Source organism: Suricata suricatta, chromosome 13, assembly GCF_006229205.1.
Source record: "Suricata suricatta isolate VVHF042 chromosome 13, meerkat_22Aug2017_6uvM2_HiC, whole genome shotgun sequence".
Taxonomy (NCBI): Eukaryota; Metazoa; Chordata; class Mammalia; order Carnivora; family Herpestidae; genus Suricata; species Suricata suricatta.
In genome coordinates, this window is record NC_043712.1 from 85,626,389 (window position 1) to 85,644,612 (window position 18,224).

Here is an 18,224-nt window from a genome sequence, read left to right on the forward strand (position 1 = left end):
TTAGGTTTTTTCCCCTTCCCTGTTTTTATATTATTTTTGCATCCCTTCCGTTATGTTCATCTGTTCTGTGTTTTAAAGTCCTCATATGAGTGAAGCCATATATTTGTCTTTCTCTGACTAATTTTGCTTAGCATGATACCCTCTAGTTCCATCCACGTAGTTGCAAATGGCAAGATTTCATTCTTTTTGATTGCCAAATAATACCACATTATATGTACACACCACATCTTCTTCATTCATCTATCGATGAACATTTGTGCTCTTTCTATACTTTGGCTATTGTGATAGTGCTGCTATAAACATTGGGACATGTGCCCCTTCGAAACAGCACACCTGTATCCCTTGGATAAATACCTAGTAGTGCAATTTCTCAGTCTTAAGGTAGTTCTATTTTTAATTTTTTGAGGAGCCTCCATACTGTTCTCCAGAGTAGCTGCACAGTTTGCACTCCCACCAGCAGTGCCAAAGAGATCCTCTTTCTCTGCATTCTTGCCAACATCTGTTGCTGCCTGAGTTGTTAATGTTACCTGTTCTGTTGGGTGTGAGGTGGTGTCTCTGTGTGGTTTTGATTTGTATTTCCCTGATGATGAGTGACGTTGAGCATTTTTTCATGTGTTTGTTGGCCATCTGGATGTCGTCTTTGGGGTCACCAGATATTTCTGTTCATAACTGGTCCACAGACAGACCAGACTTGCAGTCTGCCCCAAACACAGCTATTACCTTACAGACAGTGAGATGTCCAACCTCCCCTACCCTCCCACCTGTCCTTCCTCTGAAGAAATACAGCCTCGAAAGTGCTTTACACAGGCTTCCCAAAGGGAAACTTATTGAACTCTCCCGACAAGTTCAATGAAAGGAAACATAAGTTCCTAAAAGAAGCCAAAGGTTAGGAGATCACAGCTGGGAAGGAGCAGCAGGAGAGGCAAAAACCAGCAGGAACCTGTGGCCACCGGCCCTGCAGCCTGCTGAATGGCCACAGGGGGCGCCCCTGGGCCGGTGCTTCTATAGTCACCATCCTGGAATCAGTCTTGTCTGTATTTGCATATGAGTCCCTGAAAAAGTGTTAGTTCTCCCTGAAGGATACAGTATACTGTGTCATAACCCTCTATCTAAGCTTCAGAGTGTGCTCAAAGATATTCCTGTTGCCTTCCATAAATGCCCAGAGTTCTTTACTAAAGTCTGGCTAGAGCTGTGTGTATTAGGTGTCAGTGCTCATTATGATGCTTTTTATCATACCCAAGGTACGCAGTTAAAAAACCAACCAAACAGAAAAGTTCAATTTGCCAATAGTAGACTTACAAGAAGAGAAAGATGAAAACCTGTCGTTTCTCCTCCCAGGGGCCAACATCACATACTTACTTCTTTTACCAGATTTGTCCTGTGTTGTCTGGATCTCATGATTTCCTTACCTTTGCGTCCCCAAACCTGATCAGACTCACATTTACGGGTCCCTTGTTTCATTTAAAATATAGCTGATGTAAGTGATAGTAGTTCCAATGCTATATGAATTGGGGGCTTTCTGGATTCCTCTATTCTGAAATGCCTGCATATCTTTGGGAAACAGCTAAGGATTCTCCAAAAAGTAAACGTTGAGATACCATATGAGCCAGTAACTCTACTTCTAAAGTGTATGTCCAAGAGGACTGAAAGCATGTCTGCATGAAAACTTGAACACAAATAATCATAGCACCATGATTCTTGATAGCCAAAATGTGGAAACAACTCAAATGTCCACAAACTAAGAAGGGACAAATCATAGTATATCCATGTATTGGAATATAATCAACAATCAGAATGAGTGAAATATAGGCAGTCCCTAGGACATGGATGAACCTTGAAAAACATGTTAAGTGAAAGAAGCCAGCCACAAAAGACTATGTATTTCTTGATTTCATTTATCTGAACTACCTACGACCAGCAGAGACACAAAGTGGAAGAGGGTTTATAATGGCCGAGAGAAGAATGAGGGCGTGGCCACCAATGGGTAGAGGGTTTATTCTTGAGGCAACCAGATATTCTAATTTTTAAAAAATTGTTCATTTAAATAATAAATGAGAGATGGTGCCTGAGCAGGGTAGGGGAAGAGAAGGAGGGAGATACAGAATCCCAAGCAGGCTCCAGGCTGTGAACTGTCAGCACAGAGCCTGACACAGGGCTCGAGCCCATGAACCACGAGATCATGACCTGAGCCGATGTTGGTCGCTTAGCCAACTGAGCCACCAGGCGCCCCTGAACTGTACATTTTAATGAGTAAATTGCATGGTATGTGAATTGCATCTCAAAAGGCATATTCTGAGAACATGAATATGCAATGTGCTATTCAAAGATCCAAAAAGGTTAGAGATAAAAGATTCATCCATCATGAACTGAAATAGTAGTTAATAACGTATTTTTCCCATATCTGTACTATATGTAGAGATATTGTTTTGTGTCCATCTCGATCTATAGATGGTGATGCTCTTGGCCGGGAATACCTAGGGCACTAGTCCTAGAGCCTGTATCACTAGGAGGGAGCCCCCCACGGACATTTCCCTGAGTAGAGCCAATGTTGTAGCTGGCACCGCCCTTGTGGTTCTTATTTTGATTGCAGGATGTGCCTAAACAACTGGGAACTTTGAAAAAATTAGGTCACTCAAACAGTGGTCAATAATCTAGGGTAGGTAGGCTCTCCATGGCTTTTTATCTAGTTGTGTACCCGGCAAGGTGTTTATTGGAGATGGATATCTTTGAAATGGATGCCCGACAGTCAAAAGCTCAGGGTCAGGTACTTTCATTACAATGACAACAAACGAAGCTAATTGGCAGGCACTCACACCATAGGTATCGAGTCTTGGAAGTGTTGCTGCATCCATCTCATTGAAATGAGAGGAAGGAATGATTCGTTTTCCTTACCCTGTCTTGTTATTGTGATATTTTTCCTGCCACAGCTGATGGGCATATCAGAACCCAGTGGCTCTGGTCCCCTTGACATTCAGCTTCTGGGTTCTGGACCTCAGTGTGGTGGATGAGCATGGGAATGCTGCCCGGGCTCACGAGTCACTGTGGAACAGTGACCCTGACCTTACCTGCTAATGACGCTGTGTGGTTTGCTTCCCGTGCCTACAAATGCAAAGCAGGTTCTCCCTTTATTTTTCTTTCCTTTCCTCTCTCCTCCTCTCCTCTCCTCCCCTCCCCTCCCCTTTCCCCTCCTCTCCTCTCCCCTTCCCTCCGCTCTTTCCTCTTCTCTCTCTCTCTCTCTCTCTCTCATCTCTACATGCCCCCACCCTACCTCAGCTTTTCCCTGGGGTCTCTTGTACATGCCTTGAGCATTTGTGATTCACACTGATGAAATCTAGGGGTTAAGAATGATGACCCGCTATATTTTTATCTTTTTCTGATGAGTGGGGTTAAGTCCTATTAATACATCAGAAGTCCGGAGCCAGAGGTAAAATCATGCACAAGGTATTAGGAACACACTATGGACGGGGCAAACGTTCTGAGTTTGGAAATCTTGGAAATTAGGGTGGACAGGGCAAGTAGGGGTCCATTCATTGTGAAAGAATTTTTAGTTGATACTTCTTCCTGGCCAAGATCCTTCAATGACTTTCCATTTTCTTATCTTTGCTTTCAAAGCCGTCATAAATTTGGCTTCAGTGCCTTTCTTCAGGCTTAATTTATTTTAGTCCTCTGCAGGCCCCCAGCCAAACAGACCTATTCATCATTTCTTTTATGGACACCCTGCTCCACATCTCTGCCCCTTGGATCAGGCAGACTGCAGCTGGCTTACGTCTGTGTGTGCAGGTCAGTGCTGCTTTCTCCAGAAACCCTCTCCCCAACCCAGAAAGAAATCATGCTAGAATTGGCCATACCGGAGTCCTCTACTTCCCTGGTGTCCTCTCAAGACGTCTGTGGCTTTCTACCTGGGCTTCCTAATTGCACTGTGCACATCACCGGACTCCTGCTAGTCCCCCAGTGAGGACGGGCATTGCATCTTATTCCATTTTACCTTAAGGATAGTAGGAATTCCTTAAAGCTCTATTGAATATTACATGGGTAACAGTACTATTAACAGACCTTTTTCAGGTGAAGGTCTCTTGCTCACTAATAATTGAGGTGTATAAGTGGAGGCCTCCTTTGGGAGCTAATTTGTTGTTTTGACTGAGAGAGAATTTCTTCCTGGTTTACCTTCTTCTTAAAAAATTTTTTAATGTTTATTTATTTTTGAGATACAGAGAGACAGAGCACAGGCAGGGAAGGAGCAGAGAGTTGGGAGACACAGAATCCCAAGTAGACTCCTAGTTCAGAGGTGTCAGCACAGAGCCCAATGTGAGGCTCAAATGCACAGACTGCAAGATCATGACCTGAGCTGAAGTCAGATGCTTAACCAACTGAGCCCCCCAGGCGCACCTACCCACCCCCGCACCCCCTGACCTGGTCCACCTTCTTATTAAAAATTCTCTGGGCTGTAGCTCCAAAGAGGTTAAATTCCCTGTTCCATCAGGTATGGCCCAAGCTATTTACCACTCTTTACCTACGATTACACGTTTCTAAAGTGAGGGAAATATTATTTCTTAGGCCAGTTTCAGACAGGAAAACTGGGGTTGTGCAGTAGCTCTTGGGTGGGCTGCAAGAAAGCCATGCACAAGACGCAGGCAAAGTTCTTAGCCTGTTGCAGGACACACATCATTAACCATGCTGTACTTAGTCTTGCAGTGACTGTCCCTAAGCGTGAATTTCATGAATTAAGGAAATGCTGGGCACTGTCTTAGATTAGTGGTGGTGGGATTCCAATGACTGGCTTAAACTAAGATACAATCTGACCTTTCCCATTTCTGCTCAAATCAGGATTCCTAAACTCTAAGTTTATTAGAAATTGGAAATCTGGGGCGCCTGGGTGGCTCAGTTGGTTAAGTGTTTGATTCTTGGTTTTGGCTCAGGTCATGATCTCATAGTTCATGAGTCCAAGCCCCATATTGCTTGGGATTCTCTCTCCCTCTCTCTGCTCCTGCCCTGCTTGCTCTCTGTCTCTCTGTCTCTCAAAATAAATAAAAAATTAAAAAAAGCAATTTAAAATCTGCCCAATTTATATATATCCCCAAGTATCTCATAATGGAAATGTTTATATTTTACCATATTTGTTAGAAAAACCAATGGTTTGGGGACCTGGTCAGGGGAAATTTAAAACTTCAAGTGTTTTAATTATTTAGCACAGGGTCTTTTAGTACGCACAGCAGATAAGTACGGTCCATTTCTCAAAGTCGTCCTGAATTTACTAAATACACTTAATCATCATTAAGCCTTAAATGATATGTGAGATCAATGTGGTTGTTGAGGAAACATGATGAATTGCTTCTTGCTACCACTTAGGTTTTAAAATATTGGAATACTGGAAGTTTACTTGAGATTTTTGAATATTTTGTCTCTAAAACAAACATAAGCAACTATATACAGAAAATGTAAGAAAATGATCTTGCATTTAAATTAAAAGCATATCAATTAATATGGAATACGAATGCCACATTAGAATTCGAAGGTAAGAGGGCAGTGAAAACCATGTAAGGTTATGCTTTGTGATTCTAGTGATTTTTAACTCCACAAAAGCAAAGCAGGTTGATACCTTAGTCTTTACTGACAATTCTTAAGTAGAAAATATTTAGGACAGTGCTCAAACATTGGTTCTCTGCTCACCTAAAATGTACCTAATATGCTGGGACATGTCAGGTAAGAAAGGCTGTGACTCTTTGGTCCAAATTCTCACCTGAATCATGATCTAAGTATAACCGTGGGCTGGTTTTCCCGCTGGGCCTGAGACCATCTTCCCACTTACAACATGGAAGACACAGAAGTTGCCTTGGCTTCTGGCATCAGGTCCATTTTCCATCTGTAAGGCCTTCTGCTTTCTAGATCTCTTGTTTCCTTTGCCTCTAAACCTATTTTTTTTTTTTTTTTACCACATAGACCTTGTTCTGAGGATTTGGTGTTGCTTCCCACCACTGATTTTTATGACTTCCATAACTATTCACTGGTGTGCCTGCTTTGTGAATCCCAGCTGGGAGTCCAAAGGTGGGGAAGAATAATCCTCATCTCCAGACCAGCGAATTCACTACAGGCAGTAGAAGAAGGGAAAAAAGAATATAGCAGAAGAGTTTTGCTAGCCAGTGCAGAGCAGCCTGGGTCATAGCAACTTTCACTGAGTCCCTCAGGATACTTTCAAACCAACTGCAATGCATCATAAATGTGGCTGCACATGACTATGTGAGGGCCTTGTTTTGATGACAGCTTCCCTAATACTCTGGGTGGGTGCCCTGTGATTGCCAAGTACCCACAAGCCTTTCTTTTGGTAAGAGCACTCAATTTCCCACTTCTGTTAGTGGGGTGTCTCTTGACCCACTCATGGGGGGACCCCCACATTCATCTAGACAAGCAGAGGAAATAAGATCTTCTGGAATCTGCATCTTGACTATCAAGGGACACAAAACTAAAAATAGTGGAAGATTTTCAGCCATTTCTTAAGTTGTTAGTAAAGCAGTCTTCCTTCAATACATTTCTTCTCTGATCAAGTAAGGATGAGTTTTTGTTGCTTATAGACATTTAAGACACAGCTCGTGCCAAGCCTGGATGAGTCCCCTGGTGAAAAACGACATGCATTTTGGTTGATGTTGACATTTGTTTCCAAGTACTGTGGAGCCGCTTGTATGAGATCGCCCCTCCTCCCAAAACTAAATAAAACTTAAAGGTCATTTGTTCAGACGTGTCAGAGAGGAACCGCGGCATCCGAGTACTGAAGGCCTAAAACCCAGAGCAAAGAGAAGTATGCGACCGTGAGGCCAGCATTCTCCACTCCTTTTCACTCAAGATAGTTGCCGCTCGGACGCAGCGAGATGCCAGGAAGTTCAGCAGGATTTGGGCCCGGGCGAGTCGGCAGTCTCAGATGGCTGGGGACCTGAAAACTGGCCTCAGCACTTCCAGTCCAGCAAGGACTGAGACGCTGGGGCAGTGGGAGTGGTGGCTCTCTCAGCTGCATTCCCAGAGACGGGCACAGAGTGGTCCGTCCCGTGGGCAGGGGGCAGGGCAAGAATGGCGTGGAGTGGAAGAGTGTGGGTGGGCAGGACACTGAGTAGAGCACTTGGTTGAGCCTGGTGATATTTACCAAGATCCTGGAGAAGTGAGCACCTGCGGAGAAGAGGGCAGGGAAGGGGTGGCGGGAGCAGAGTGGAGCCAGCATGAGATGCTCTCCATATACAATCTCAGCATCTGACCTGTCATCCACGTCCCTTCTGTGTGCCCTGTGCTGGGCTCTTCTGCATTCACTCTTTGGCAGGATCCTGAAAAACAAAGTCTAGTGAGAGAGTAAAGCATCTCAAGGGATGAGAAGACCCCTGCGAGGATGGCACGAGATGCTAGTTACAGGGGATGTGGAGAAGCCCTCTGACAAACTGCCGAGTCCAGAGCTCTAATGGGGCACATAGGACATAGCTGGAAGGTAGTTCTAAAGACAGAGAAAAGCGGCTGAAGATGCTCTGACCAAACTCCTACAAAATCTCTGTGCTCCTACTTAAAGATAAGTAGGGTGGACAGTGCAGGGGCCATACTTACTGCTGCTGCTAAAGCAGCAGAACGTTCTTTGGTTGTTCGGACGTGAAACCTGCCGGAGCTTCAAAGTGCTTTGCTGTCTGTTGGAAAACTGCACTGTTTCCCGTCTGCCTCTACCTCCGCACTTCCCCTTGGGAATCCTTGTGGCCATCTAACACTCTGGCTCACTGACTGGTCCCTTCATTCCTGCTGGGGGATTGGCATCTCTGTAGAACTCTGGACCTTCAATGCTTCCAGGGCCTGACAAACAAAGAGGCATGCCCCAAACAGTGAATGAGACCCCAGCTTAGGCAGGAGCCCCTGCTGCCTGAGACCTGGGTAAGGAAGCCAGGGAAAGAACTGTGGATGGGGATGAGGACAGAGACCAGGGAGAGAAGAGGAAGACTTCCTGATGCCAAGGGGCACGGCATAGAGAAAGGTGATGGATGTTTTTGCCCCATTCTCCTAGCTACAAGAAATGAGAAGGACTTTCAGTCCAACCAGCCTTTCATGCCCTAGCTTTTATATTACAGTGTCCTTTTGTTTTTGTTTTTTCTTTAGTTTGATTTTTGGAGGATTTTTTAAGTTTAACTTTTCAATAATTATCTACTTACAAATATAGACGTATTAGAAGAGAGCTCCTAGGACTGGGAACTTAGGAACTGGGAACAATGGCAAAGCCAGATTTGATCTCTGACCCATGTAGAAGTCAGTCTGTGCTCTTTTATGGGATGCAGTGTTGAGGTGACCGTGACTCCTTCCTTTCCCCACCAAAGCCAGTAATACTGTGATGGTGACAGGCCTACACATCCACAAAGCTAAGGGTCAACTCTACTTGGGTGTCAGAGAGGAGGACTTCATGGGGGCTGGGGGCTGATGAGTGAGATGGTGCAGATCTCTAAGTGATTGCTTAAAAGTAAGCATCCATGATTGTTAGTCAAGAGCATCATGAGCATCTTGAATTGGATATTAGTCGTTGTAGTGAGGGAGAACACACACCAGGGAGAAATGTGGGGTGTCTCAGGACAAGGGTATTGGAAAGAACCTAACATATGATTTTTTTTAATGTTTGGGGGGAGGTCTAAGGAGGCAGGGACTTACTCTAGATTGGATGTTGTCACAAATCACAGGACAAGTCTATGATTATCTCAACAAATCTTACCTAATGGGACGATAAGTGATGGTGAGGATAAAGCTGTAATTAAGAAGGGCAGTCACTCATTTAGCAAAAGAAGGAGTATTTGATATTTTGGGGTTTGCATGTAATCTTGTTTTGACTGGATTGTGAGATATTGTGTGTGTGTGTGTGTGTGTGTGTGTGTGTGTGTACCACCACAACAAAAAAATAACATGGCTCAGCCATAAGCATTAGATCAGTTTGAAGTAACCTTGACATCGAGCCATGAGGTTAGATCAGTCTCTGGGTGTCAGAGGCGACTTTTTCTTGTTCTCAGAAGGGAACTGTAAAATTAAAGGTCATTCGAAAAAATACGATGCCTGCATTTTATGTATGAGGCAACTCAGGCCCATGGAGATAATGCAACGGCTCAAGGCTAGAGTTGGATTTCTGTCCTAAAAACACATGTAGTAATTATAGTATCGGGTAATGTTGCCACACTCCGCACATGGTCTGTAGCACTTTATGTATAATCATGTCATTTAGCCTTTATGGGCACTCTACAAGTCAGGCACGGTGACAAAATTAAAGGTGGAGAGGGCTGACTGTTTTCCCAAGATACACAGCTAATACTTGGCAGAGCTGGATTCTGCTTCTGACTTGGCAGTGAACTCTCAACTCTGGCCTACAGCACGCCTGTTGGTGGAGAAGAGCTGCCACTCCAGAACTGTCTGGTGTGGTCAGGCGACCAGTGGGCCTCTGGCTTCTTGTCTATATGTTAACAGCTTTCAGACAACTTTCCGTATTTAAGGCGATCATCACTAAACACTATTACAACTAAATCAAAGAGCACGATCAGATCAACTGTCTAGAGAAAGGGCCACTTTTCACCTGGCATACACAATCAAAATATTGAAATCTACATATTGAAAGAACCAATTATTAGTAAAATGACGATACTGCACAACACAATCATAATTAACTTGGTAAACTTTGTGCTTATACGATTGTTGCATGAATGCTTACTATTCATCAAAAGAAAAAGAATCTTCTTTCATTTTCTTATGCATGCATCCACCTTCTTCCATGTTATTAGTCTAGGGATTATTGGCTTTACTATTTTCATGATGATAGGGAAACAAACAGTGAAATTCAATGCTGCCATTAATGAGTAGACCATTAATTTAACTTTAATCAATGTGACTACTGAGAGTTCTTGAAAATCCATACTCTTACTTCTATTATGTTGAGGCATAATTAATTATAAAAATATGTAATAAACATGTTTCCTAAATAGATACAACATTAGATTTTGATAAAGTAGCTTCTTATGTAGTATATAGTACATTAGGTGATTAGTGTTTTCTGTGTAAGCTTTGGGAAGAGGAAAGGAGAGTTGGGGAAAAAGAGGGACGCAAAATCTGAGAGACTATTGAATACTGAAAACTAACCTAGGATTGAAGGGGGAGGGGAAGGGAGAAAAAAGGTGGTGGTAATGGAGGAGGGCACTGTGGGGAAGAGCACTGGGTGTTATATGAAAACCAATTTGACAATAAACTATTAAAAAGAAAAATAAAACTATAGTGAGGTTCTAGAGTGACATAGATTAAAGTCTGCCCTTTCTGTTCCCTCTGTTGGCTGTGTATGCGCCATTGTCTATTCCATAACGGCGTAAACCAGAGGAGAAAGATGTATCTGCTTTGTTGCTTTAATGCCAATGATCCCCCGTGGATCTGGGCAGAGCCCATTTCATTAGGATGGATATAAAATTGCCACATTAGAGCTTGGTCTGAGCACAGTAAAAGTAATTGAATAATCCATTCAAAATCTAAATGTGAATCATTATAAATACAGGATCTGTGCTACCACTAAATCACATTATTTTTGGAATTGTTTTATTTGTTCCAAGGTCACGTCTGTCAAATCTTGCAGAGGTTTTAGAGTTACAGCACAGGCTCAAAACAAAGCAAATAATTGAGTGACTCGCTATACTGGTAAGAATTGGGCGTGCTTTCATATTAGACTGATGTATGCAGCCATAAGTACATCTGAAAATGTGAAGGATAGCTTCATTTGGGTATCCATGATTTTTATCTCTAGAAATTACTTTACTCTTAATTGGTTCTTATGTAAGCCCTCTACATGAGATAGTTGTTATAAAATAGGACCTGGAAGATCACAAATGAGGGAGGTTCCAGTCTCTGCAGTATGCACAGAAAGTCAGTGGTAAAGCTGGTAATATGTCCCCATTCTCAAGAGCTCAGAAGTGAACACCCAACATTGAGGCAACTGGCAAATCTAACCTAAAATCAGAGTGTGATTCGAAGATGAATGTTAATAAATCAACTCACACCTGATCTCTAAAGCTGCCTTTAAGAAAACATAGTAAAAAACTTAAGAACAAAATTAAAGTGGTTGACTAAAAATATTTCTTTACAATAAGAGAAAGTAGTCAATGAAGACAGAGGAACATCAACAACAAAAACACAGGAGACTAAAGAAAACATAGCATCTATAAAGCCATCCATGCCAATAATTACATTAAATGTGGATGGTCTAACTACCATAACAGAAAGACAAAGATTAACAGACTAGATATAAAAACAATATTATGTATATGCTGTCCATTACACATACACATAGACTCAAAGATGCAAATAGTTTGAAAGTAAAATATAGAAGTAGATGTACCATATAAACAGTAATCATAAGAGAGCCAGCTATATTAATATCAGAGAAAGTTGACCTCAAGATGAGAAGTATTATTAGATAAAGAGAGAAAAATGAAGTAGGCTTAACAATGATACATTTTTATGTACCTACCAATAAAGCCTATAAACATAAAAAATGGAAAAAGGATTCCAATACCTACTCAATAATTGAAAGAACAGCTAGACAGAAAATTAGGAAGAATGAAGAGATGAACATTATCAATCATCTTAATCTAATGAAACAATGTAAAACATGCTACCCAATGGCTGCTGAAAATATGTATTTTTTTCAAGACCACCTTGAGCATCATCCAAGGAATTTCTTGAGCTAGATGAGTTTAAAAGATTATTATTTAAAATAATTGGAATCATAGGAAGAAATGTTCTCTGAGCACAAAGAATATAAATTGGAAATCAACTATTGGGGATTTATAATTCCAATGTATTAGAAATTTAAAAACACATCTAAATAATCCATGAGTCAAAGAAGACATAAAAAAGAAAATTGGAAAATATTCTGAAACTAAAGGAAAACAAAAATACAACATATCAAAATTCAGAGGACACAGATTTTAAAAATAACTTAGAGGGCTTATGTGAGAAAAGAAGGATCTTAAGTGCAAAACCTGTTTCCATCTTAAAGAATTAGAAGGAATAAAACTAACCCAAAGGAAAGTTGAGGAAACAAAATAATTAAACAGAAGTCAAAGAAAGAAATAATAGAAAAATAATAGAAAAAAACAATAAGACTAAAAGTTGTGTCCTTGAAAATATCAACAATATTGACAAATCTTTCTATACAATAGAGAGGACAAAAAAATGCAAGAATCAGGAATTCAACAGGTTCATCATTACCCAGTCTACAGAAATTTTGAAGATTATAGGAAATATTATAGCCACCATCTTGTTAATAAATTTGACAGCTTAAATTATCATTTTTTTTTTGGCAAAACAAAGACTACCAAAACATACTTAAGACAAAATAGAGAATGTTAACAGTTCCACAGCAGTTAAAGACAATGAGTTAATAACTTAAAATCTTTCCACAAAGATCAAGTCCAAGCCCTGAAGATTTTACCAGGGAATTCTACAAATATTTAGAGAAGAAAATAATTTTAATCCTTTACAAACTCTCAGAAAGATAGAGAAAAAGGGAATACTTCCTAACTCATTCAATGAAGCCGGTGTTACCCTATCGCAGAGAAAGAAATCACAAGAAAGCAATAGCAACAAAACCAGTGTACAGACCAATGTTCCTCACAAATGGAAAAATCCTTAACAAAATCATATCATGATCATGTGAAACATACCCTCTCTGAGTTTAGGGTTACATCTGAAAATCCACTAATGTAATATACCATGATAGTAGAGGAAAGAGGGGAAAAAAATCACATTATCTCAATAAAAATAGAAAAAACACTTGACGATAGCCAAGACCCAATTATGATTTTTAAAAAAGTTTTCAACCAACTGGAGATAGAAGGGGACCACCTTGGTGTGCCTAGGTTGCTCAGTCCATTAAACATCTCTTGATCTCAGCTTGGGTCATAATCTCAGGGTCATGAGCTCAAGTTCCATGATGGGCCCCACACTGGGCATGAAGCCTAGTTTAAAAAAAAAAAAGGGAACTACTTCAACTTGAATATATAAAAACCTACACTAAAATCTTATTTAGTTGTGAAATATTGAACTGTTTTTTCCTTAAGACCAAGTACAAGGGGCGCCTGGGTGGCTCAGTCGGTTAAGCGTCCAGCTTCAGCTCAGGTCATGATCTCACGGTTCGTGGGTTTGAACCTCGCGTCAGGCTCTTTGCTGACAGCTCAGAGCCTGGAGCCTGCTTCAGATTCTGTGTCTTTCTCTTTCTCTGAACCTCCCCTGCTCACACTGTCTCTCTCTGTCTCTCAAAAAAAAAAAAAGTACAAGGCAAGAATGACTCTTTTTGTCACATCTGTTTAACAGTGTAGTGGAGATACTAACTAAGGCACTAACGGGGAATAAAAAATAAAAGCACATAAAGTGGAAAGAAAAAATAAAAATGTCTTTATTTTTGGATTACATGGCTCTGTAAATAGAAAATCCCAAGGAGTTTATAAAACAATTATAGAACTAATAAACAAAATTAGCATGGTCACAGAATATAAAATCAATATAAAAATCATTTATATTTCTATATAGTAGCAATAAACAATTCAAGTGTAAAATTAAGAAAATAATTTAATTCATAATAGCTTCAAATAGAATCATTAGGAATAAATATAACAAAAAATTAAAGATAAATACATTTAAAACTAAAAATATTGCTATATATACTAAAGATCTAAATAATAGACATTTCATGTTCACAAATTGGAAGGTTCAATATTGTCCACATGGCAATAACCTCTAAATTAATCTATAAAGTCAATGCAATCTCTATCAAAATTCCATCAGGTCTATTGTGAGAATTGATATGGTAGTCCTAAAATTTATCTCCAGATGCAAAGAGCCTAGAAGAGCCAAACCAATTTTGAAAAACAATAAGATTGGGGGACTGACATTGTTTTATTTCAAAACTTACTCTAATGCTACAATAACCAAGGCATATACCTTGGATCTTGAACCAAAGGTCAAGAAGTAAAATCTTGCATTTATGGGGCTTGATGTTTCACAAAGATGCAAATAATCCAAATAAATAATGGGTAAAAGATTTGAATAGACATTTCACCAAAGAAGATATATTAGTGGCTAATAAGTAAATGAAATGAAGCTAAATATTATTTATCATTAAGGAAATGCAAATTAAAACCACAATGAGATACCACCACACATTCTTAGAATGGTTATAAACAATAATACCAAGACTGTCAAGTGTTCATAAAGATGTGGAGAAAGTGGAACCTTTATTCATTGCTGGCAAATGGTATGGTCACTTTGTAAAACGGTTTCTGGAAGGTAAACATACACTGACCATAAGATTCAGCTTCCTACTTACCAGTATTTACTTTACAGAAATGAATGAAAGCATATATTCATACAAAGACATGTATGTGGATATTCATGACAGCAACAATACTCATAAAACCTAAAAGCTAGAAACAGCACAAACGCCTATTAACGGCTGAATGGTGAGCAAGGTGTGGCATATCCGTACACAACTGGGTGCTATTCTGTAACCAAAAGAAAAGAGCCACTGGAACCTGCTGCAGTTTGGAAAGCCTCAAAAACGTTACGCTAAGTGAAAGACGCCAGATGCAGAAGGCTATGTATTATAAGATTACATTTATATGGAATGTCTATAAAAGGCAAGTTGATAGATGCAGAAAGATCATAGGTGGCTTAGAGGATAGGACCAGGAGGTAATTGCCAGTGGGCACAAGGAACTTTTTACGGTGTTGAGAACGTTTTAATATTGGATTATTATTGTACTTTTCTTTTTAAAATTTTTTAATGTTTATATTTGAGAGAGAGAGACACACACAGAGCATGAGAAGAGGAGGGGCAGAGAGAGAGGCAGGCACAGGATCTGAAGCAGGCGCCAGGCGCCGAGCTGTCAGCACAGAGCCTAATGTGGGGCTCTGACCCATGAACCATAAGAGCATGACCTGAGCCGAAGTCAGACGGCCAACCTACTGAGCCACCCAGGCGCCCCTGTACATTTCTATACATTTTCTAAAATACTGAATAATATGCTTATAATTGGTGAATTTTGTGGAACGTCAATTATATCCCATTAAAGCTGCTAAGAATTACCATTAACAGACCATGCCTTGTTATGGCTTTCTGTTGTACTTCATAGAGTCTTACAGGTCCTTTTGTAGTTTTTTTTTTTTTTTCAAGTTTTGCTGATTTCATTGACTTTTGGGTTGACAATATCATTTTTAGTTTATGTAGAGGAAAAAGAACAAAACCCAAGCTTTCCTGGGGTTCTGCAGAGCCATGGCGTCCTACCTAGAGAGACCAGTGACTCACAATCACTTGACCTTCCAGACAAATCTTTAAAGACTGGGCAAAGCCAGCAATGGCGTCTGCTCCTGGCAATCCTTCTGCCTCAGTCTGTCTGCCTAGGAAAAGCCTTCTTCTTTCACGCTCTCACTATATATATATTTTTTAGCTTATTTATTTATTTTGAGAGAAAGAGAAGGAGAATCCTAAGCAGGCTCCATATTTCCAGTGCAGAGTGTGATGTGGGCTCGAGCCCATGAACTATGAGATCATGATCTGAGTCAAAACCAAGGGTTGGACACTTAATAGGCTGAGTGACCTGGGTGCTCCTACGCTCTCAGTTTTATCCCAGCACCTCTCATCTCCAATGTGAAATTTTGACTATCAGCAAAACAGAAATTCCCAGAGTTTTCATTTTCTTTTGTTCTAGGCTCAGGATAGCCCCCTTCGAGCTGTGCAGTCAGTAGCAGTGTCTGTCTTCAGCATAGGCTGTGAAAACCCAGAATTCAGAGACTACACCTTGCTCATGTTAATGCTATGTGTTCATACTATGCAGGAAAAAAAAAATCAAAGGTTTTTTAGTGTCTGAAGTATTTTAATTGATGGTTTTGAAGAATCGGGAGTTAACATAAGATCCAAAGACCTGAAGTGCATTCTTCTATTTAAAAATCTAGTACTGTACTTATTTTGTAGATTTCTCTTAATAATACAAGGTATATCACTTTAATCTTATTTTGTTTATATAATTAGTTGCTAAAATATACAGAATCTGACTTGCACTCACAACATCAGTTACTCACATGTTTACTCATTTATGCTTATTTCATCTGGTTTGAGAAGCTCTTTTGTAAATTTTTTAATGTTTATTTATTATTGAGACAGAGAGAAACAGAGCATGAGTAGGGGATGGGCAGAGAGAGAGGGAGACACAGAATCCGAAGCAGGCTCCAGGCTCTGAGCTGTCAGCACAGAGCCCGATACGGGGCTCGAACCCACGAACCGCGAGATCATGACCTGAGCTGAAGTAGGATGCTTGACCAGGTGCCCCGAAGCTCTTTTGTCCTTAGAAGAATGACTAACCCATGGAAGTCAGCCTCTAAAGGGAGACTGGGTTTGGACCATTGTCCAAAAGAGAAGCTTTGAGGTCAAAGTTCTTGATAACAGGGCATTTTTGAAGTTGTTATTTATTTCTAAAGTCTCTGAAGAACTTTTCTTACAAAAGCAGTCCACCAAAAAATAATAATGATTATAAATAAGTAAATAAATATATAAATACCACACGGAATTTATTGTCTGTAGGAGCCATTTGGCCCATCAGTAACGTGCTGTTGGCTGTCTTTCTATGTTTTTGTGAACTCCACATTGATTAGAGATCTCGTAAGGACTCTACTTTGTACTTGCCTTCTAATTCCGTCACTTTTCCTGGTAGAGTACCTAACGCAAATTGGTACTAGAGAAATAATTCTGATTGACTGATTGATTGATCCTCAGGAATGGCATGGCTCCTTGAAAATGGTAAAAGGGATCATCCTAGAATTGGAGCAGCTTCCTAAGAATTAAACCTTTATCTTCACTTTCTGACTCATGATTATAAAATCAAATTCTCCTGTCCTGTCAAATCAGATTTTAGAGCAAAGTAACTTTGACGGCGATTCAGGGGTGTGGATGTGTAGCACTAGATAAAGGAAATGATATGTAACTACCAAGTCCGTATATTTAGCTAACATTGAAATTCACATAAGCAACCTGATAGATAACTTCAAGGAAGGTTGGCATAAAAGTAGATCAAATCAAGAGAGTCTGAACTCTTTATTTATGTGAGATCTCAATGATTCGGGAATTCTTTGAACTCATTTGCTATTCTTCAGAGCACTGTGAAGAAAAGGGGACGAAGAGGGATTTGACATCTCTTGCATCTTTGTAACACCTAGAAGATCATCTGACACTTCTCTCACCGCTTTGTAATGTGTAGAGTGAAATTTGTCATATCTAAATCTGCAGTATGAATATCAATCTTTTTTTCTGATTTGTTGACAGGAAGAAGAGACCAGCTTAAAAAAATTCAAATGCTGAGCATTATAATTGCCTAGGGAGACACTCCAGGCCATCACATCAGAATTTCTGGAGGTGACAATCAAATGTTACTCCATAAAAGCTTCCCAGGCTATTGTGACAAGTACTCAAGTCCAGGAGCAAGTGCTCAGAAATATAACTTTTGTTGCTATTCTTCATGGTCTTTAATTATCTTGGTTAAAACAGTGATGTGGTAAAAACACTAACTTATTTTGCTACTTGGTGAAATGTTAAATTATTTAGCTAGTACTAGTAAAAGACAAGAATTTTCTGAGTTTTAAATTAAAATGATACCCTCTATGGCTTTTAGGAGTCCTATTTAGATCAAAAGGCTGTAAAAAGTCTAAAAAAAACCAAAAGATAAAAGAACTCACAACCTTAATAACATTAACCTGAAAAAGAAGCCATTATCAACTGAAGAACTAAACATGTCATTTCCTATTGTGGAAAGAAACAATGGAATTTTAAACTACGTGATGTATTCACCGACTGGTATATTATCACAATAAATGAATTTAGAAGGTACTAAAGTATAAGGAGTTACTGATAGTAGGATCCCTGTTGTGGAAATGTTTAACCTGTTTTGCTCAGTATTTTACATGGTTTTACCCCAATATTCTGCATATTTACATCTGAGTATTGTGTGGGCTGAGGACATCTATTATCTTTTGGTAACTCCCAACAATCCCAGGACATGAATATGAACACGTTATACATTCATGAATCAGTATAAGATAAAAAGAAAAAATACATTTATGTTATATCAACTTTTTGACTTTTTTTTAAGTTAGAGCAGGAAGTTTTCAACAAGATGGGGAGTATGTGTCATTTTAGAGGTCATCTTATTTCCT